The 19,422-nt window shown below is 49.5% G+C and overlaps 1 protein-coding gene across 4 annotated transcripts in view; it reads left to right on the top strand.

The window, feature by feature from the left end:
* Positions 1-19,422, top strand: part of LOC138453201 (adhesion G protein-coupled receptor F5-like) — a 584,850-nt gene that overhangs the window by 98,281 nt on the left and 467,147 nt on the right. The gene's annotated exons all lie outside the window — the stretch shown is intronic.

Below are 19,422 nucleotides of genomic sequence, written 5' to 3'. Positions count from 1 at the left end.
TCAGTGAACAGTGTAGGTGCTTATATATTTCAATGTATGATGTGCACGTTTCAATATACTGTATATACCTCTCATTACAAAATGCATTTATTTCAATATATAATATATTTATTTTAACATACTGCATATACATATCATTATGAACATGAAAAGATTGAGTGTTTTTGTTAAAGCTGTGATAAACAAAAACATAGAAAATACAAGCATCCTAGATCATACTGAAATGGTAATAGATAATACCATGACAACACATTATGCCAGGGGTCTGCAACCTTTGGCTCTCCAGATGTTTTGGAAATCTCCCATAAGCCCTTATCAGTATAGGTAATGGTGAGGGAGCATGGGAGTTGTAGTCCAAAACATCAGGCAAGCCGATGGTTGCAGATCCCTGACTCATGCGATTGGGACTGGGCTCATCCACTCACTGGATAGTAAAAATACAGTGACGCGTTTGATGGTGTTCACAGTGACTATGCATGAGCGAATTGTATGGCTATTGAATCCTAAAGGAGATCATGTCGATATGCTACAAAAGTGTAATCATGTCTGAAGGTAACACCATAGGCACTAGGTGTTTTCAAAGGAGGGTACCCACAAACATGCAACTCAGCTGACAAAGCACAGCCATCACACTCGTTTTCCTTTATTATTCGGCACAGCAAACAAAAAGTGTTGTTACTGAAGCACAAATATGAGATGAATGGCACTGAAAAAGGGCCTTTTGGCAAGAAACACGCGTCGCCGTATTTACTGCAAATCCCATCATATTTTGTTTGCATTGATGGACTTTGATGTGCAATAAATAGCAATAAATAGCAGTTTATAAATCAATTTTTAGTAATTTCCTAAATTTTAGGTGATCTTTGGTGTTTCTACATTTCTTTTGGGATGTTGTTCCAGGTTTGTGCAGTTTTTTCTTGAGGTATGGTTTTGGTTCCAAGTGGATTTCGTTGCATGACCTGAGGAGTCTAGTTGGCTTGTAGATTGTTATTTTCTTTTGTAGGAATTCTGCTCCTTGTCCGCTGATTGCCCTCTGCGTTATGCACATTGTTTTGAAGGTGATGCAATGTTTTACTGGGAGCCAGTCTAGTGTTTTTAGAGCAGGAGTGATGTGTTCTCTTCTTGATAGTTTGAGGAGTAGGCTGGCAGCTGTATTTTGGATCGGTTGTAGTTTCTTCAGGAGGTATTCTGGTATTCCTAGGTAGAGGCTGTTTGCATAGTCGATTTTTGACATGATGAGGGTGACGATAGTGAGTGTTTTGTGCGTGAAGGGGAGGAAAGGTAAGATTCTTCTTGCCGTGTGGAGGAGGAAAAAACATTTATTGACAGTTGCATTTAGTTGTGTTTCTAAGGTTAGGGTGTTGTCCATCAGGACTCCCAGATTTTTTACTACCTTAGATGGTGATGGTGCGGTACCCATTTCAGTTGGCCACGGTACGGCTGTTTCGTTTTCTTGGTCTTTAGATATGATCATGATTTCTGTCTTTCCTGGGTTGATTTTCAGGTTGTTGGCAGTCATCCAGTTGAAGACTTCTTTTAGGCATTCGATTAGGGTTGCGTGATCGGCTTGGATGTCTTTGATTTTGTAGATGATTTGAGTATCATCGGCATAGTTGTAGCATGTGATGTATTTTTTGAAGATTCTGATAACCAGTGTCTGGTAGATGTTGAAGTACAGTGATGAAAGTGAGGATCCTTGTGGCACTCTACAGTCGTTAACTCTTGGAGTGGATTTGAAGGGTTTGATCCAAACGGTTTCTGTTCTGTCTGCTAGGAATGATTTAGTCCAGAGTAGTGCTGTGTCTGTTATGCTTATGTCTTCTAGTCTTTTGGTTAGGGTGTCATGATTAACTGTGTCGAAGGCTGCAGAGAGGTCGAGTAGAATAAGGGCTGAGGTTATGTTTGAGTCTGTGTTAGTTTTGAGGTAATCCCAGATGGATAGTAGTGCTGTTTCCGTTCCTCTTGCAAGTCTGAAACCGACTTGAGCTTGGTCTAGCATGTGGTGTTTTTCTACGTGTTCTTGGGGTAATTTATACATGTAGGTTTCCAGGAGTTTTGCCAGGTAGGGAATGTTGGAGATCGGCTTGTATTTGGAGAGGTCTTCTACGTCGCCACTTGTGTTTTTCAGAAGTGGTTTGATATATGCTGATTTGAAGATCCTCTGTACATTTCCTGTTGCTAGTGATTGGTTCAAAAGGTGTCTATAGTATTCTGCTGGTGTTCCTTGTGTGAGGATTGATTTGTAGATGTCCGGGGGACAGGGATCCATGGGTGATCCAGCTTTCTTGCTGTGTTTTACCAGCACTGCGAATGCCTCTGCTGATATTTCAGGAACGTTTTTGAGTTTGTGCTGAGGTTCTGTGATAGGATCGCTCGGTAGTGTGTTGTGGTCGGTTGGTATGTTTTGTATGGTTTGTCGGATGTCATTGATTTTTTCTTGAAGTGGTCTGCCAGGTAGTTGCATAGTTTCTCTGAGGGGTTTGGGGTGTTGTCACAGCCTGGTGGGTTTCTCATATCTTTAATTATGTTAAACATTTATTTTTGTGTGTTGGTGGCATTGGTGATTCTGTCATCATACTGCCTGCTCTTTGCCTTTGGAATTTCCTTCTTGTATGCATGGATTTGTCTCTGGAACATTGTTGTTTGCCTGGTTTGTATTCTTTCCTCCATTCCAGTTCCATCTTTTTGTTTTTCCTTTTTCATGGTGCTTAATAGTGGAGTGAACCATTTTGCCATTGCTCTTTTTGTTGATGGGGTGAATGGTTTTTCTGGGGAGATCTTGTCGATTTTGTCTGCAATCCATTTGTGTAGTAGTTCTGCTTTCTCGTCTAGGTCAGCCAGCTCTAGTTCTGTAGTTGAGGGTTTGGTTAACTCCAGTTGTTCGAATAGGTTGGTTTCTTTTACATGTTTCCAGTTTCTTTTTGTGGTGGTTGTGAGTTTGGGAGGCTGGATGTAGACTTGAGTAGGCAGAGTGATCACGAATGGGATGATGAGATGGTCGCTCCACAGTATTTGTATCGGCGGTGCCGTGTGATGATTTTTTTTGGGCGAAAATTGCATCAAGGTTGTGTCCTGCCGAGTGTGTTGCCCCTTTGATTAGTTGTCATAGTTTCATGGTATTGAGTTGTTCAATCAGTGAGTTTTGGGAGTTGGCGTGACTGTCTTCAAACCAGATGTTGAAGTCCCCCAGGATGATTAGGTGTTCGTGGTTGATGGCAATGTCGGTGATGGCTTCTATGAAGTTGTCCACGAAGGTTGCATCATATGTCGGTGGTCTGTACACCAGGATGAATGTGCCATTGACTTTTGGGCTTGCTGTTAGGTGTATTACCAGGGTTTAGCAGTTGAGGATGTTGAGCGGTTCGTCTGTTTTTATTTTCAGGTGTCCTTTGAATGCTATTGCGAATCCTCCTCCTTTTTTGTTTTTCCTGTTCATTTGAAGGCATTTGAAGTCGTTTGGAAGGCAGCCATGGAGTGTGATTTTGTAGTTGTCGTCCAGCCATGTTTCTGTGATGAACAGGATGTCAATGCCTATTATCGAGTAGGTCGAAGATCTCTGTTGAGTGTTTTGACATGGATCTAGCGTTTATAAGATTGCAGTGGAGTTTGGGGATGTTGTTTGGTTTGGACTTTCTTGTTGAGGTCGTCTTTTGATCGGTGTTGGGGTTTCTTTCCTGGTCGATCTCTTGTTGAGGTATATGTTTTGGGGTGTCAGCGTCTTCGAAGAGTTCTTCTAGGTTCTGTCTTGGGTTCTTGTTTTCATCGGGTTCGTCTTCCATGAGTTGTGGTTGTCGATTGGAAGTTCTTCTTGCTTTGGTGATGTAAGGTGTTATCGCATCGGTCGTGTTGTTGTTTCTTGTGTTGTTCATCCTTCTTGTGCGCGTTTGTGTTGGGTAGTTTGATGTTGCGGCTTCTAGTGTTGGGTTGGTTTGTTCTGGTGACCAGTTGTCAGCGAGGTAAGGAGTTAAGTTGAGGGATTTGTCTCTTCTCTCAGTCTTGGTTCGATTCTTGTTCTTGACTGCGGGGTTGCGTTCTGTCGTTGTGGTTCTTTACTGCTTTTCTGGAGTGTTTGTTCTTTCTTCTCTTTTTCTTTCCCTTGGAATGGGTCGTTTGCACAGCATTATAAGATAGAGAGTTGTTTAGTCTTTATTTGTTTGCTGATGTACGGTTGGTTCTGCTTTGGTCTGGTTGTCTTGTGGTGTAGTAAGGGAGTGGAGGGCTGTCTGCTAACAGTTGGGTCCTGTCTGTGGGTGGTATTTCCGGCTGATGTAGCCGACTCGTTCAGTCGCTGTCTTGAGAAGGTAGGGGAGATGGTTAGGAGTTACATAGTTGGGTTTTATTGGTGGCTCTATATGGTGTCAGTCACCTTATATGCGATTCACTGCAGTGGACAGGCAGTGCGGATTTAAGAAGGAGATCTACTATTTGAGAGTGATTTTGAGAGAGCAGCTAGAACCTAGGCCTAAAGAGGCGTGAGTCCCTAATCGGGGTGTCGCTCCACAGTAATTCACTGGTGGGTTCTGTCTCACTTCAGGAGTGAGTTGGTTAGCAGGGTTTGGGAGACATGTTTAGAGGTCTATCTATGAGATCTGAATATCGTACTATGCAGCCCGGAAATAGAACCCCTACTAAACTTGAGATACCTGTATATTGGGAGAGGGGCCCATCAATGAGATCTAAATATCACACAATGCAATATGGGGACAGAACCACTATTAATTTGGGAGACCTGCACAGTGGAAGAGGAGCCTATCAATGCACTCTGAGTATTGCACAATGCAGCCTGCAAATAGAACCGCTACCTAATTTGAGAGACCTGTATAGTGGGAGAGAGGCCTATCAATGCAATCACAACATCACACAATGGAATGTGGACCCAGAATCCATATACAATTGGAGAAACCTGTATAGTGGGAGAGAGGACTATCAATGCAATCTAAACATCACGCAATGCAACACAAACCTAGCACCCATATAAAGATTAGAGAGTCCTGTGTAGTGGGAGAGAGGACCTATCAATGCAATCTGAATATCACACACTGCAGCCCGGAAACAGAACCCATACCAAATTTGAGATACCTGTATAGTGGGAGAGAGGCCTGTCAATGCAATCACAACATCACACAATGCAATGTGGACCCCGAACCTCTATAAACTTGGAGAGACCTTTATAGTGGGAGAGAGGTCTAGCAATGCAATCCAAACATCACACAATGTAATATGGACCCAGAACCCCTATAAAGAAATTAGAGAGACCTGTATAGTGGGAGAGAGGCCTATCAGAGCAATCCAAATATCACACAATTCAATATGAACCCAGAACCCTTACTAAACTTGAGAGACCTGTATAGTGGGAGAGGGGCCTATTAATGCATTCTAACTGTCACACGATGCAATCTGGGGACAGAACCCCTATTGAATTTCAGAGACCTGCACAGTGGGAGGGAGGCCCCTTAATGCAATCTGTATATCACAATGCAATATGGACCCAGAACCCCTATAGAATTTAAGGGACCTGGATAGTTGGAGAGAGGCCTATCAATGTAATATGAATATCATACAATGCAGCCTGGAAATAGAACCCCTACCAAATTTGAGAGACCTGTATAGTGGGAGAGAGGCCTGTCAATGCAATCACAATATCTCACAATGCAATGTGGACCCAGCACCTCCATAAACTTGGAGAGACCTGTCTAGTGGGAGAGAGGCCTAGCAATACAATCCAAACATCACACAATGTAATATGGACCGTTAACCCATATAGAACAATTAGAGTGTCCTGTATAGTGGGAGAGAGGCCTATCAATGCAATCTAAATATCACATTGCAATATGGACCCAGAACCCCTATAAAATTAGAGACCTATAAAGTGGGAGAGAGGTCTCTCAATGCCATCTAAATATCACGCAACGCAAAATGGAGCCAGAACCCCTATACAAAATTAAAGAGACCTGTATAGTGGGAGAGAGGTATATCAATGTAATCTAAATATCATGATGTAGTATGGACCCAGAACCCCTATAATATTAGAGAGACCTGTATAGTGGGAGAAAGGCCCCTCAATGCAATCCAAATATCACACAATGCAATATGGACCCAGAACTCCTATAAAAATATAAAGAGACCTGCACAGAGGGAGGCCTATCAATGCAATCTGTATGTCACAAAGTAATATGGGACAAAACCCTTATACATTTTGAGAGACCTGTATAGTGGGAGAGAGGCCTATCAATGCAATCTGTATCTCACAATGCAATATGGACCCAGACCCCTACGATATTTGAGAGACCTGTATAGTGGGAGAGAGGCCTATCAATGCAATCTGTATATCACCATGCAATATGGACCCAGAACCCCTATAAAAATTCGAGAGACCTGAATAGTGGGAGAGAGGCCTATCAATGCAATCCAAATATCACACAATGCAATTAGGACACCGAACCCATGCTAAGCTCGAGAGACCTGTATAGAAGGAGAAAGGCCTATTTACCCTGTGTAATGTTGGTTTGCTAAGTGGCTAGGATTCTGGGTAGAGTTGTAGCTCTCCCCTAAACCAGGCCACTCCTACCTTACTGGTCCTTGTAGTTGATGGTTGACGGCTGGTCACTGGTGGGCACCGGCTGACACTTCCTGAAACCGCCGCTGGTGAAGCCGCCCTTGTCCTTGGGCTGAATTGCCAGAGGGCCGCCCTGGGGGGTTTGTTGAGGATAAGGGAGGAGGCAATCACTGGAGGGGGAGGGTTAGGGAGGCGGGAATAAGGAAGTTGGTGAGGGAAAGGGGAGCGGAGTACACAGGGTGGGGGGGCAAGCAGAGGCAGAAATTAAAGTGAAAGGCCCAAAGGATCTCCCAGGGGCCTGTTCTCACCTGCCTTGCACGATCTAAAGTGCGGGCAGGTAGAGAGACACAACCGTAGGCCTATGAGGCTCAGTGAAGCAGGAGCCAGTCACCGGAGGGGAGGGCTAGGGAGGCGTGAATAAGGAAGTTGGCGAGGCGAAGGGGAGCAGAGTACATCAAGAGTCAAGAATACCAAATTCACGGCCTAAAGAGGCTCAGGGGGCTCACCCACTCACCTGCACGGCCCGGATGGAAGTGGCATGCAGGTCGAGGTGGATGAACACACGGAGATCAGGCAGCCTATCAGGGTCGGTGGGAGTGAGCGAGGGCGGGCACAAGGGGAAGCAGGAGAGGACACGGCCTGCGCTGGGGGGCAAGCGGGGGCTTGGGCTCTAAGTGAGTAAAGGATACCAAATTCATGGCCTAAAGAGGCTCATGGAGCTCACCCACTCACCTGCACGGCCCGAATGGAAGTGGTGTGCAGGTCGAGGTGGGTTAACACACGGAGATCAGGCAGCCTATCAGGGCCGGTGGGAGGGAGCGAGGGCGGACACAAGGGGAAACAGGAGAGGATGTGGCCTGCACTGTGGGGCAAGCGGGGGCTGCGGCTCTAAGTGAGTAAAGGATACCAAATTCACGGCCTAAAGAGGCTCAAGGGCTCACCTACTCGCCTGCACGGCCCGGATGGAAGTGCCGTGAAGGTCGAGGTGGATGAACACACGGAGATCAGGCAACCTATCAGGGCCGGTGGGAGGGAGTGAGGGCGGGCACAAGGGGAAGCAGGAGAGGACGCGGCCTGTGCTGGGGGGCAAGTGGGGGCTGGGGTTGTAAGTGAGTAAAGGATACCAAATTCACATCCTAAAGAGGCTCAGGGGGCTCACCCACTCACCTGCACGGCCCGTATGGAAGTGGCGTGCAGGTCGTGGTGGATGAACACACAGAGATCAGGCAGCCTATCAGGGCCGGTGGGAGGGAGCGAGGGCGGGCACAAGGGGAAGCAGGAGAGGACACGGCCTGCGCTGGGGGGCAAGCGGGGGCTGGGGCTCTAAGTGAGTAAAGGATACCAAATTCATGGCCTAAAGAGGCTCAGGGAGCTCAACCATTCACCTGCACAGCCCGGATGGAAGTGGTGTGCAGGTCGAGGTGGGTGAACACACGGAGATCAGGCCGCCTATTGGGCCGGTGGGAGGGAGCGAGGGCGGGCACAAGGGGAAGCAGGAGAGGATGTGGCCTGCGCTGCGGGGCAAGCGGGGTTGGGGCTCTAAGTGAGTAAAGGATACCAAATTCACGGCCTAAAGAGGCTCAGGGGGCTCACCTACTCACCTGCACGGCCCGGATGGAAGTGCCGTGCAGGTCGAGGTGGATCAACACACGGAGATCAGGCAGCCTATCAGGGCCGGTGGGAGGGAGTGAGGGCGGGCACAAGGGGAAGCAGGAGAGGACGCGGCCTGTGCTGGGGGGCAAGCGGGGCTGGGGCTGTAAGTGAGTAAAGGATACCAAATTCACATCCTAAAGAGGCTCAGGGGGGTCACCTACTCACCTGCACGGCCCGTATGGAAGTGGCGTGCAGCTCGAGGTGGATGAACACACAGAGATCAGGCAGCCTATCAGGGCCGGTGGGAGGGAGTGAGGGGCAGGCACAAGGGGAAGCAGGAGAGGACGCGGCCTTCGCTGGGGGGCAAGCAGGGGCTGGGGCTCTAAGTGAGTAAAGGATACCAAATTCATGGCCTAAAGAGGCTCAGGGGCTCACCCACACACCTGCACGGCCCGATGGAAGTGGCATGCAGGTCGAGGTGGATGAACACACGGAGATCAGAAAGCCTATCAGGGCCGGTGGGAGGGAGCGAGGGCGGGCACAAGGGGAAGCAGGAGAGGACGCGGCCTGCGCTGGGGGGCAAGCGGGGGTGGGGCTGTAAGTGAGTAAAGGATACCAAATTCACATCCTAAAGAGGCTCAGGGGGCTCACCTACTCACCTGCACGGCCCGTATGGAAGTGGCGTGCAGGTCGAGGTGGATGAACACACAGAGATCAGGCAGCCTATCAGGGCCGGTGGGAGGGAGTGAGGGGCAGGCACAAGGGGAAGCAGGAGAGGACGGGGCCTGCGCTGGGGGGCAAGCAGGGGCTGGGGCTCTAAGTGAGTAAAGGATACCAAATTCATGGCCTAAAGAGGCTCAGGGGGCTCACCCACACACTTGCACGGCCCGATGGAAGTGGCATGCAGGTCGAGGTGGATGAACACACGGAGATCAGAAAGCCTATCAGGGCCGGTGGGAGGGAGCGAGGGCGGGCACAAGGGGAAGCAGGAGAGGACGCGGCCTGCGCTGGGGGGCAAGCGGGGGCTGGGGCTCTAAGTGAGTAAAGGATACCAAATTCACAGCCTAAAGAGGCTCAGTGGGCTCATCCACTCACCTGCACAACCCGGATGGAAGTGGCATGCAGTTCGAGGTGGATGAACACACAGAAATCAGGCAGCCTATCAGGGCCGGTGGGAGGGAGCGAGGGCGGGCACAAGGGGAAGCAGGAGAGGACACGGCCTGCGCTGGGGGGGCAAGCGGCGGCTGGGGCTCTAAGTGAGTAAAGGATACCAAATTCACGGCCTAAAGAGGCTCAAGGGGCTCACCTACTCACCTGCATGGCCCAGATGGAAGTGCCGTGCAGGTCGAGGTGGATGAACACACGGAGATCAGGCAGCCTATCAGGGCCGGTGGGAGGGAGTGAGGGCGGGCACAAGGGGAAGCAGGAGAGGACGCGGCCTGTGCTGGGGGGCAAGCGGGGGCTGGGGCTGTAAGTGAGTAAAGGATACCAAATTCACATCCTAAAGAGGCTCAGGGGGCTCACCCACTCACCTGCACCGCCCGTATGGAAGTGGCGTGCAGGTCGTGGTGGATGAACACACAGAGATCAGGCAGCCTATCAGGGCCGGTGGGAGGGAGCGAGGGCGGGCACAAGGGGAAGCAGGAGAGGACACGGCCTGCGCTGGGGGGGGCAAGCGGGGGCTGGGGCTCTAAGTGAGTAAAGGATACCAAATTCATGGCCTAAAGAGGCTCAGGGAGCTCACCCACTCACCTGCACGGCCCGAATGGAAGTGGTGTGCAGGTCGAGGTGGGTTAACACACGGAGATCAGGCAGCCTATCAGGGCCGGTGGGAGGGAGCGAGGGCGGGCACAAGGGGAAAAAGGAGAGGATGTGGCCTGCACTGTGGGGCAAGCGGGGGCTGGGGCTCTAAGTGAGTAAAGGATACCAAATTCACGGCCTAAAGAGGCTCAAGGGCTCACCTACTCACCTGCACGGCCCGGATGGAAGTGCCGTGAAGGTCGAGGTGGATGAACACACGGAGATCAGGCAACCTATCAGGGCCGGTGGGAGGGAGTGAGGGCGGGCACAAGGGGAAGCAGGAGAGGACGCGGCCTGTGCTGGGGGGCAAGTGGGGGCTGGGGCTGTAAGTGAGTAAAGGATACCAAATTCACATCCTAAAGAGGCTCAGGGGGCTCACCCACTCACCTGCACGGCCCGTATGGAAGTGGCGTGCAGGTCGTGGTGGATGAACACACAGAGATCAGGCAGCCTATCAGGGCCGGTGGGAGGGAGCGAGGGCGGGCACAAGGGGAAGCAGGAGAGGACACGGCCTGCGCTGGGGGGCAAGCGGAGGCTGGGGCTCTAAGTGAGTAAAGGATACCAAATTCATGGCCTAAAGAGGCTCAGGGAGCTCAACCATTCACCTGTACGGCCCGGATGGAAGTGGTGTGCAGGTCGAGGTGGGTGAACACACGGAGATCAGGCCGCCTATTGGGCCGGTGGGAGGGAGCGAGGGCGGGCACAAGGGGAAGCAGGAGAGGATGTGGCCTGCGCTGCGGGGCAAGCGGGGTTGGGGCTCTAAGTGAGTAAAGGATACCAAATTCACGGCCTAAAGAGGCTCAGGGGGCTCACCTACTCACCTGCACGGCCCGGATGGAAGTGCCGTGCAGGTCGAGGTGGATCAACACACGGAGATCAGGCAGCCTATCAGGGCCGGTGGGAGGGAGTGAGGGCGGGCACAAGGGGAAGCAGGAGAGGACGCGGCCTGTGCTGGGGGGCAAGCGGGGCTGGGGGTGTAAGTGAGTAAAGGATACCAAATTCACATCCTAAAGAGGCTCAGGGGGGTCACCTACTCACCTGCACGGCCCGTATGGAAGTGGCGTGCAGCTCGAGGTGGATGAACACACAGAGATCAGGCAGCCTATCAGGGCCGGTGGGAGGGAGTGAGGGGCAGGCACAAGGGGAAGCAGGAGAGGACGCGGCCTTCGCTGGGGGGCAAGCAGGGGCTGGGGCTCTAAGTGAGTAAAGGATACCAAATTCATGGCCTAAAGAGGCTCAGGGGGCTCACCCACACACCTGCACGGCCCGATGGAAGTGGCATGCAGGTCGAGGTGGATGAACACACGGAGATCAGAAAGCCTATCAGGGCCGGTGGGAGGGAGCGAGGGCGGGCACAAGGGGAAGCAGGAGAGGACGCGGCCTGCGCTGGGGGGCAAGCGGGGGTGGGGCTGTAAGTGAGTAAAGGATACCAAATTCACATCCTAAAGAGGCTCAGGGGGCTCACCTACTCACCTGCACGGCCCGTATGGAAGTGGCGTGCAGGTCGAGGTGGATGAACACACAGAGATCAGGCAGCCTATCAGGGCCGGTGGGAGGGAGTGAGGGGCAGGCACAAGGGGAAGCAGGAGAGGACGGGGCCTGCGCTGGGGGGCAAGCAGGGGCTGGGGCTCTAAGTGAGTAAAGGATACCAAATTCATGGCCTAAAGAGGCTCAGGGGGCTCACCCACACACTTGCACGGCCCGATGGAAGTGGCATGCAGGTCGAGGTGGATGAACACACGGAGATCAGAAAGCCTATCAGGGCCGGTGGGAGGGAGCGAGGGCGGGCACAAGGGGAAGCAGGAGAGGACGCGGCCTGCGCTGGGGGGCAAGCGGGGGCTGGGGCTCTAAGTGAGTAAAGGATACCAAATTCACAGCCTAAAGAGGCTCAGTGGGCTCATCCACTCACCTGCACAACCCGGATGGAAGTGGCATGCAGTTCGAGGTGGATGAACACACAGAAATCAGGCAGCCTATCAGGGCCGGTGGGAGGGAGCGAGGGCGGGCACAAGGGGAAGCAGGAGAGGACACGGCCTGCGCTGGGGGGGCAAGCGGCGGCTGGGGCTCTAAGTGAGTAAAGGATACCAAATTCACGGCCTAAAGAGGCTCAAGGGGCTCACCTACTCACCTACATGGCCCAGATGGAAGTGCCGTGCAGGTCGAGGTGGATGAACACACGGAGATCAGGCAGCCTATCAGGGCCGGTGGGAGGGAGTGAGGGCGGGCACAAGGGGAAGCAGGAGAGGACGCGGCCTGTGCTGGGGGGCAAGCGGGGGCTGGGGCTGTAAGTGAGTAAAGGATACCAAATTCACATCCTAAAGAGGCTCAGGGGGCTCACCCACTCACCTGCACCGCCCGTATGGAAGTGGCGTGCAGGTCGTGGTGGATGAACACACAGAGATCAGGCAGCCTATCAGGGCCGGTGGGAGGGAGCCAGGGCGGGCACAAGGGGAAGCAGGAGAGGACACGGCCTGCGTTGGGGGGGGCAAGCGGCGGCTGTGGCTCTAAGTGAGTAAAGGATACCAAATTCATGGCCTAAAGAGGCTCAGGTGGCTCACCCACTCACCTGCATGGCCCGGATGGAAGTGGCGTGCAGGTCGAGGTGGATGAACATACGGAGATCAGGCAGCGTATCTGGGCCGGTGGGAGGGAGCGAGGGCAGGCACAAGGGGAAGCAGGAGAGGACACGGCCTGCGCTGGGGGGCAAGTGGGGACTGGGGTTCTAAGTGAGTAAAGGATACCAAATTCACGGCCCAAAGAGGCTCAGGGGGCTCGCCCACTCAAACAAATGTTCTCACAGGTCATACTGTGAGGGAGTGTTAACCTCCGCGCCTTCACTATTTTATAGGACAAGCCCTAGATGTGATGGAATAAAGCAAGTTTGCAGTTGCACCTTTGGGTGTTCTTATGCACAGAATGGGATTACCATAACAAATGATCTTGGACCCAAATAACTGGACAGACTCAAAGAATATGGCAAAAACATTAGTTCAATAAAGTAGGCAAACCTGGGGAACAACAAATCATAACTCACACACTCTCGATTACATTTCGGTTACACATAGGCTTTATGCCTTGATGTGCATCAGCTATGACGTCATCCCACGTGACAAATAATAAAACCTATCGGACGGAGGGATTGTCTAAGGGAATATATCTACTTATCATTTCTATAAGTGTTCGGAACATTAGCTGCCCCTCTCCTGGCAGGCATACCTTTAACTTCCCTCTAACTACGTATCATACAGATCATAGGGGCATAAAAGCAGCGGATTGGCCCCTGCAGCATTGTATGCTCACCATTATAATTGGTTGGCATTCTCTCCCAACCTTGGACAATTGGGCGCGTTAGCACATTAGAAAAACGGAACCCGGTTGTAGAGAACAACGTCAGACTACTGCACACTTGCCCAATTAGTCTACCATCTCTCATCAGCAAAGCCTTCAGCCAAGGCCTCTTCTTTGTACTTGATTTTGCTCTCTTCTCTGGAATTTTAAGGGGCGTTAAGGTACATCATTATCTTAGTCTGGAGCTTATCAATAGGCCTTGTTTTCTGGTCTTATATCACATGTGAAGAGACCCTGATTTTGTCCATGTTGCCTTTCTGTTTAGTGCTATTTGATTCAATTATGTCAGGTGCCATTACCCTCTTTGACCTCAGGAGACTTGGTTTCTCCGTCTTACATATGCTGTCTGCATCTTTGATTGTTCAATACTTGGCATTCACAACTGTTCACTCATTTACTTAATCTAAGAGAAATATGTCCTGCTTGCATTGCTTATCCTTGTTGACTCCCTGTGTACCCTGCAGTTGCTTCTTGCTGTGGCATCCTTAATCTCTGGCCAACAGCTTATTATTTGTTATGCATGAATTTGTATTTCCACTGCCCTGGTCCCTCTCTTCCAGCTTCTTGCTTACTATTATTCAGAGCCGACGTCCATGTCATATTTTCTACTACAGCAAACATCTATATGACTCATCTACCTTGCGTTTCTGCGTATATACATTTACTACTAATCTGGTTACTTATCTTCTTTGTGTATTTGGTTTCTTCTCACTAGAATACATGTTTACCTTACTTCTTCAGTTACGTCTTCATTCTTTAAGTATTCTTATATCGGTTCAGTGTGTCATGCTGTCTTCCCCCTAAGACATCACTTTGTGCCTGTCAGATTTCCTTTATAGCTCTTTAATGTTCAGTGGTGTCTATAGATCTCCTTCTACTACTTCAATTCGAGGGTACATTCAGTAGGGTTGTCTGAGCGCATAACATCTCTCATATACTCAATGCAGTGTTGGAATGATACCTGGTGTCATACACAGTTCCTTCTTGATCTTCATCCAGTATATCAGAGGTGAGGGGGCGGATGCAATCAATGATGAACACATCTGCTTTTCTACACAAGTACAGCACACAATAATCAATTTCAGAGGGCCTGATTTTGTTCATGATGCTACACAGGTGGAAATTGAATGTTGGTGTGATGTGCGGTGTACATTGAGCCTGTTTTGCTATTCTGCCTTTGCTGGATTGCGCACTGCAACAGGATCTCCTTGTACTAACTAAAGTACAATCTGTGTTTCCACTCTAGCTGCAAGTATCTTTGGATGCCAGAATGCTAATGATGAGTAGTGTCCTTTGAGCTGCACTCTTCCGGCAAGGAAATTGTGTTTACCAACTATGCTGCTGACCTGGTGCCAAAAAGTGGAGCAAATTAATTTAGTACTGATTATTCTGGTTAGATAATTGGGAATGGAGCAAACAGATGTAGCCCCAATCAGTATTATCTAAAGCATTTCTTAGAAGGGCAAAAAGGAAACTGTTTTATTTACTATGTTTGATGAGTAACATGAAAAGAAATGCAGCAAACCGATTTCTTTTTATGTCATGCAGCAAAAATAGTACAAAAACGGTCTGATGTATGTGTGCCCCAGTGCAAATGTCTTTGGATAATACAGATTGCGACAAAACCGATTTGCACCTTTCTATATTATCAAAGCATTTGGTCACTTTTTAGAACTCGTGCAAATGTTTGATAGTCTGGCCCCTGCTCCATTGCATCATGTGCGCATGTCTGAGAGGACCACTTGCCACTCCAGATCTAGTTAAACAAGTAGCTAGTCCCAATGTTGCCCGGCTGTCTGGACTGCACACTGAGGAATTTATAGTCCACTTTAACCCCTTGACTGCCTACCCAGCATCCCCCTGGGGGCTAGAGTGCACGACCCACAGTTCCCCGGCACTTGTAGAGTACGCAAAGGCAAAATGAACCCTCTCATTAACAGACTAGGGCCTCATTACACGGATGGCGGTGGACCAAGGTGCTACTAGCACCTTGGTCCATGCCGGTAAAATACCGGCACCGCCTTGGTGGAAAGGGGAATTACCGCCCTATTCCAAGGTTGGTGGGGCGGTAATTCCCCCTTCCCCCATTGCCCTTCCCCATTCCCATTTTTGCCCCATAGGGCATAATGGGGATGGGGAAGGTGCTAATTACGGCACCGCAAATTGTGGTACCGTAATTAGCTCCCTGGTCCCTTTGCGGGTTGGTTTTTAACGCCTGCAAAAAGCAGGCGTTAAATTCCCCAACCCGCAAAGGGACCTCGTAGTAAGGCGGTAAGGTTTTACCGGTACCGCTAAAATACTGGTACCGGTAAACCCTTACCGCCGTCCGTGTAATGAGGCCTTATATATCCTAGGGGCACCCAAAAGGTTACATTAGACAACGGTGCAGGCACAAAAAAGTGTGGGTCATTTTGCAGAGTGCAGTGTATAATGAAATGGTAAAAGTGCCTTTACGCTTTCATTTTGCTCTCCATCTCCGCAAAGTGTTTGCATCTCTGCTTTGCTTTTGTCCTCCATCTTTGAGAAGCATTTTCATGCAGGCGTGATTTCTTTGGGACACACCTTGCATTTACACAGAGTAAATAGCAAGTGGATTCCATTGGAATCTATTGTGAAACACTGCCTGAAAAGCATTATTAGAAGGCAGCATTTTATTTCTCACAAAGAAGACAGTAAAAGTCAAGATTAAAAGTGATTTCGCCTTCATTTACTCTTCCCTATTACACCCTGCTTTGTGAGTGGTGAACATTGCATGCAAATGCAGGGGTCAAGCATCACATAAGTGCAAGCGTTGGGGCGTGGGGGTCCCCCTGCATATAATTATAATATAGTGTAAAATGACCCCCTGTGGCTTCCATCATACTTACCTGTGCACCACCATGAACAACAGAGAGGCCTGCCCATTTAATTTATTGAAAACGTTTCTCCTGCATAATCCAGGAAATATGTTTTGCTTGAATAAACACAGTATTCTTTTTCAGTCATTTCAAAGTTTTACCTTGAGTGATCGCCTTCTAGTATGTACTGTGCAAGGTTATTTGAAAACCAGAGTGCGTCAGTAGAAAACTGGTTCTTTTGCATTTTATTGTAAATATGTGGAAAGTCTGAGTCACGCAAGGCGCACACTTTCCTCAGAATACTTGTCTCAGATACTTACCGGTTCACTACACCCAGAGCCCTCCCATTCTCTCCCAACTGTATTATGTGGAAAGAAAGACATCTGAGTCTTAGATTGAAGAGACAATACCATATAAAATGATAGGAACTCCTAACATGAAATCAAGGAAAGATCTGCCAATCACAAACAACAGTGCTCAATCAGTATTTAAAAATCAGTTGGGGAAAAAAGTTTGATTTTTGAGTGTTCAAAAAAAGAACATCCCTACGAAAGTACATTTGCTCCACTGACCCATAAAACTAAACATGAAAAAACAGGGGGGAAATGAAAATGTAACCCACCCGTGTTTATGTTTTACTGGGGTTATGTTTTCAGAGAACGTTTGGTGTTAGAGAAAGGACCTCAAACTGTGGGATGACAGGGTAGTCAGACAATCTGCTCCCGGGAATGCAGGGCTAGAAACACCCGTGCAAGCCCCCTTATTTGGAGGGAGCTGGCCTCTGCTCCCCATACACCTGGCTCTTGAATGTTACTCTCCCCTGCCTCGCGTACTATATGCCCCTTCCCTGCCTTCCAGTGACAGAGCCAGCCCCCAGCTTTGGTGGGCTTAAGCCCTCCCACAGAGTGCTTAATTTGTGCCAGGGCTTTCCGGTGTCCAGCCCTAGAACTTATTGGGTAGGCGGGGCTGAGCACTGGCACTTTTGACTTGCCGCTTTAAGGAGCCTAACACTGCAGCACTGGGCTAACTAGCCTTTGATGAAGCTCATCCGACACATTGGGTGTGGATTGTCCTCACCCGGTACCAGTTATTTAAAAAAAAAAAGAAAAGAAGAAAGAATCTGCATGCAGTTACCTTTTTCTCTCCAGCCTGGCCGGGATTGGTCTTTACACTCATCTGTCACTCTAATGGGTGGAGCTTGGTGGGGCCTGGCTGTTTACTTTTCACGTGACCTAAGCCCTCGCAATGTGCTATAACCCGCGTTTCATCACAGGCCTGAAGCATGTATTAATAAGTACTGCAGCCTGGTGTCATGTCTGACTGACTCGACAGCTCCACTGATATGCTGCCATTTCTTGAAGTATTGAATTCCAGTCACCATCGTTCGTTAGGATCTCGCTTATGTGCATCAAAGTGATCAAAGTACATGTAAAAGCAGGAGAAGAATGTTCCTTGTGTAAGGGCCTCGAGTATCCTTTGGCATCCTCTTGGTGTTTTTAAAAGTAGGAATATTGGGCCTCATTCTACCCTTGCCGGTATCTTACCGGTAAACCCACCAGTATACCAGCGCAGGCTGTTACCGTTTCTGGCACTCAGCTTGGCAGCATTGCTGCCGATTTCAAGTGACAGAGTTAACCCCCATTCCCACAGGACTCCATGAGGGGATTTGTCCTCATTACTGGCACTGGCAATGCCTGTGTCGCTAATGAGGGCTTTTTGTGCCAGTAGGGCACCTGGCTTTTAGCTGGAGGTAACCCAGGTGCCCCACCGGCAAACCCGTAGTTAGGCAATATTAGAAAAAACCCCACAATACTAAATACTCTGCCTCTCACCCACAATTATTGTCAGTCTGGGTCAATGCTTACGTTCTGTGTTGCACTGGCGCTGCTTGGCTGCTGGCTCCCCGTCAAGGCGCTCGCCTTGATGATTTCCAAAATGGCTCCCGACAGTCTTAAAACAGGCACACGTATTTCTGTCTCTCTCGAAATATGCAAGGGTCCCACAGCCTCTCAGGTTCAGCGGTGAAGGAGTCAGCTTAGTGCTGGGTTGGCGCATCGAACTATCCTCTCGCTACCAACTTGTTGGGACAAACTCCCAGGTCGGTTCGAGGGCTACTAGGAGTTCCCGAACTCATGGGAGGTCCAACACCTTCCCCCAAAAGGAACGCAGGCCCAGCCAGACAGAAAGTTCAAACTGCTGTTTATTACAGCCAAAATCAACACAGATTAGTACGAGGATCGAAGAAATCCAAGAAGCACCTAGCGTCTCCTGGCACGGAGACCAGTTTTGTTGTTAAATTGCATCACAATGACATCACAACCTGGGCCCCTCTCCAGCAAACCTATCGTGCAACTGATTTGGTACTGAGTGATAGTCTACCTATTGCTGGCCCTATATGTGTTAGTCCTCTGGCTCTCGCATGTCAGGTGGGTGGCTTGGTCCATCCCCAATTATCTAACTCTACACTATGTTGCAGTGTGAGGGTCTTACCATTGGTTCTTGCCTGTTGCTACCCACCCCTAAGATACTGAACTGTGGTTGACGTCCCCAGGCCTGGGACCTGAAATGATTCCCAGCTCTTGGTGTGCCTTCTCAAGGTAGTAAATGTAATTATGTGTCTGCATTGTAACTTGTGTGTGCCACCATAGTCTTTGAGAGTGCTCGTTCACATCGTGCAACACTTGTCTCTTGATGTAACTTCTTTATTGCAAGCTTCTGTCTGGTGGCGTGAGACCGCTCATCTTTCCCAACGTCGGTTTTGGTTCATCATCTGGATCGGTCGAGTCACATGCTTAGAGACCACAATTTGGGCCTTTGCAGCTCTGAATTACTCTGAAGTATGAGGATTATTTGCTTTTACTGCAGCTGGTGTTACTGTCGTTCAGGGAATGGGCTGCCACTCGGTGGCCATGGCAGTAGGCCCTGCCTCATGCGTTTGTTCATCTGTTTAGCCTGAATTCAACTCAGTTCAGCTCCTTCTTAGAGTCTGCGGCCTGATGTAATTTTCCTAAGCTGTACCATGGCTTCTACATGTTCGTGTTATTCTCCATACGTTAGTCATACTGGACTGTCAGGTCACATAGGTGCTCCTGCAGTTCCATAAGGTTAATTGCATATAAGCTTCTGCAAGCGGTATTCAGGATCTCTTGCTTCTTGCGGTTTCCATGTTGCTGCGTCTATGCTAGTGACAAAATAATGAAAGGATGACCGTGTCTATGCGTAGCTGTCCTCTACCTATAGAACTGTGCATCCATGTTCTTCGTGTAATCGAATGTGTGTTTGTGTTTC

This window comes from Ambystoma mexicanum, chromosome 4p (assembly GCF_040938575.1).
Source record: "Ambystoma mexicanum isolate Mex_15411 chromosome 4p, UKY_AmexF1_1, whole genome shotgun sequence".
NCBI lineage: Eukaryota > Metazoa > Chordata > Amphibia > Caudata > Ambystomatidae > Ambystoma > Ambystoma mexicanum.
This window is presented reverse-complemented; position numbering and strand designations above follow the sequence as displayed.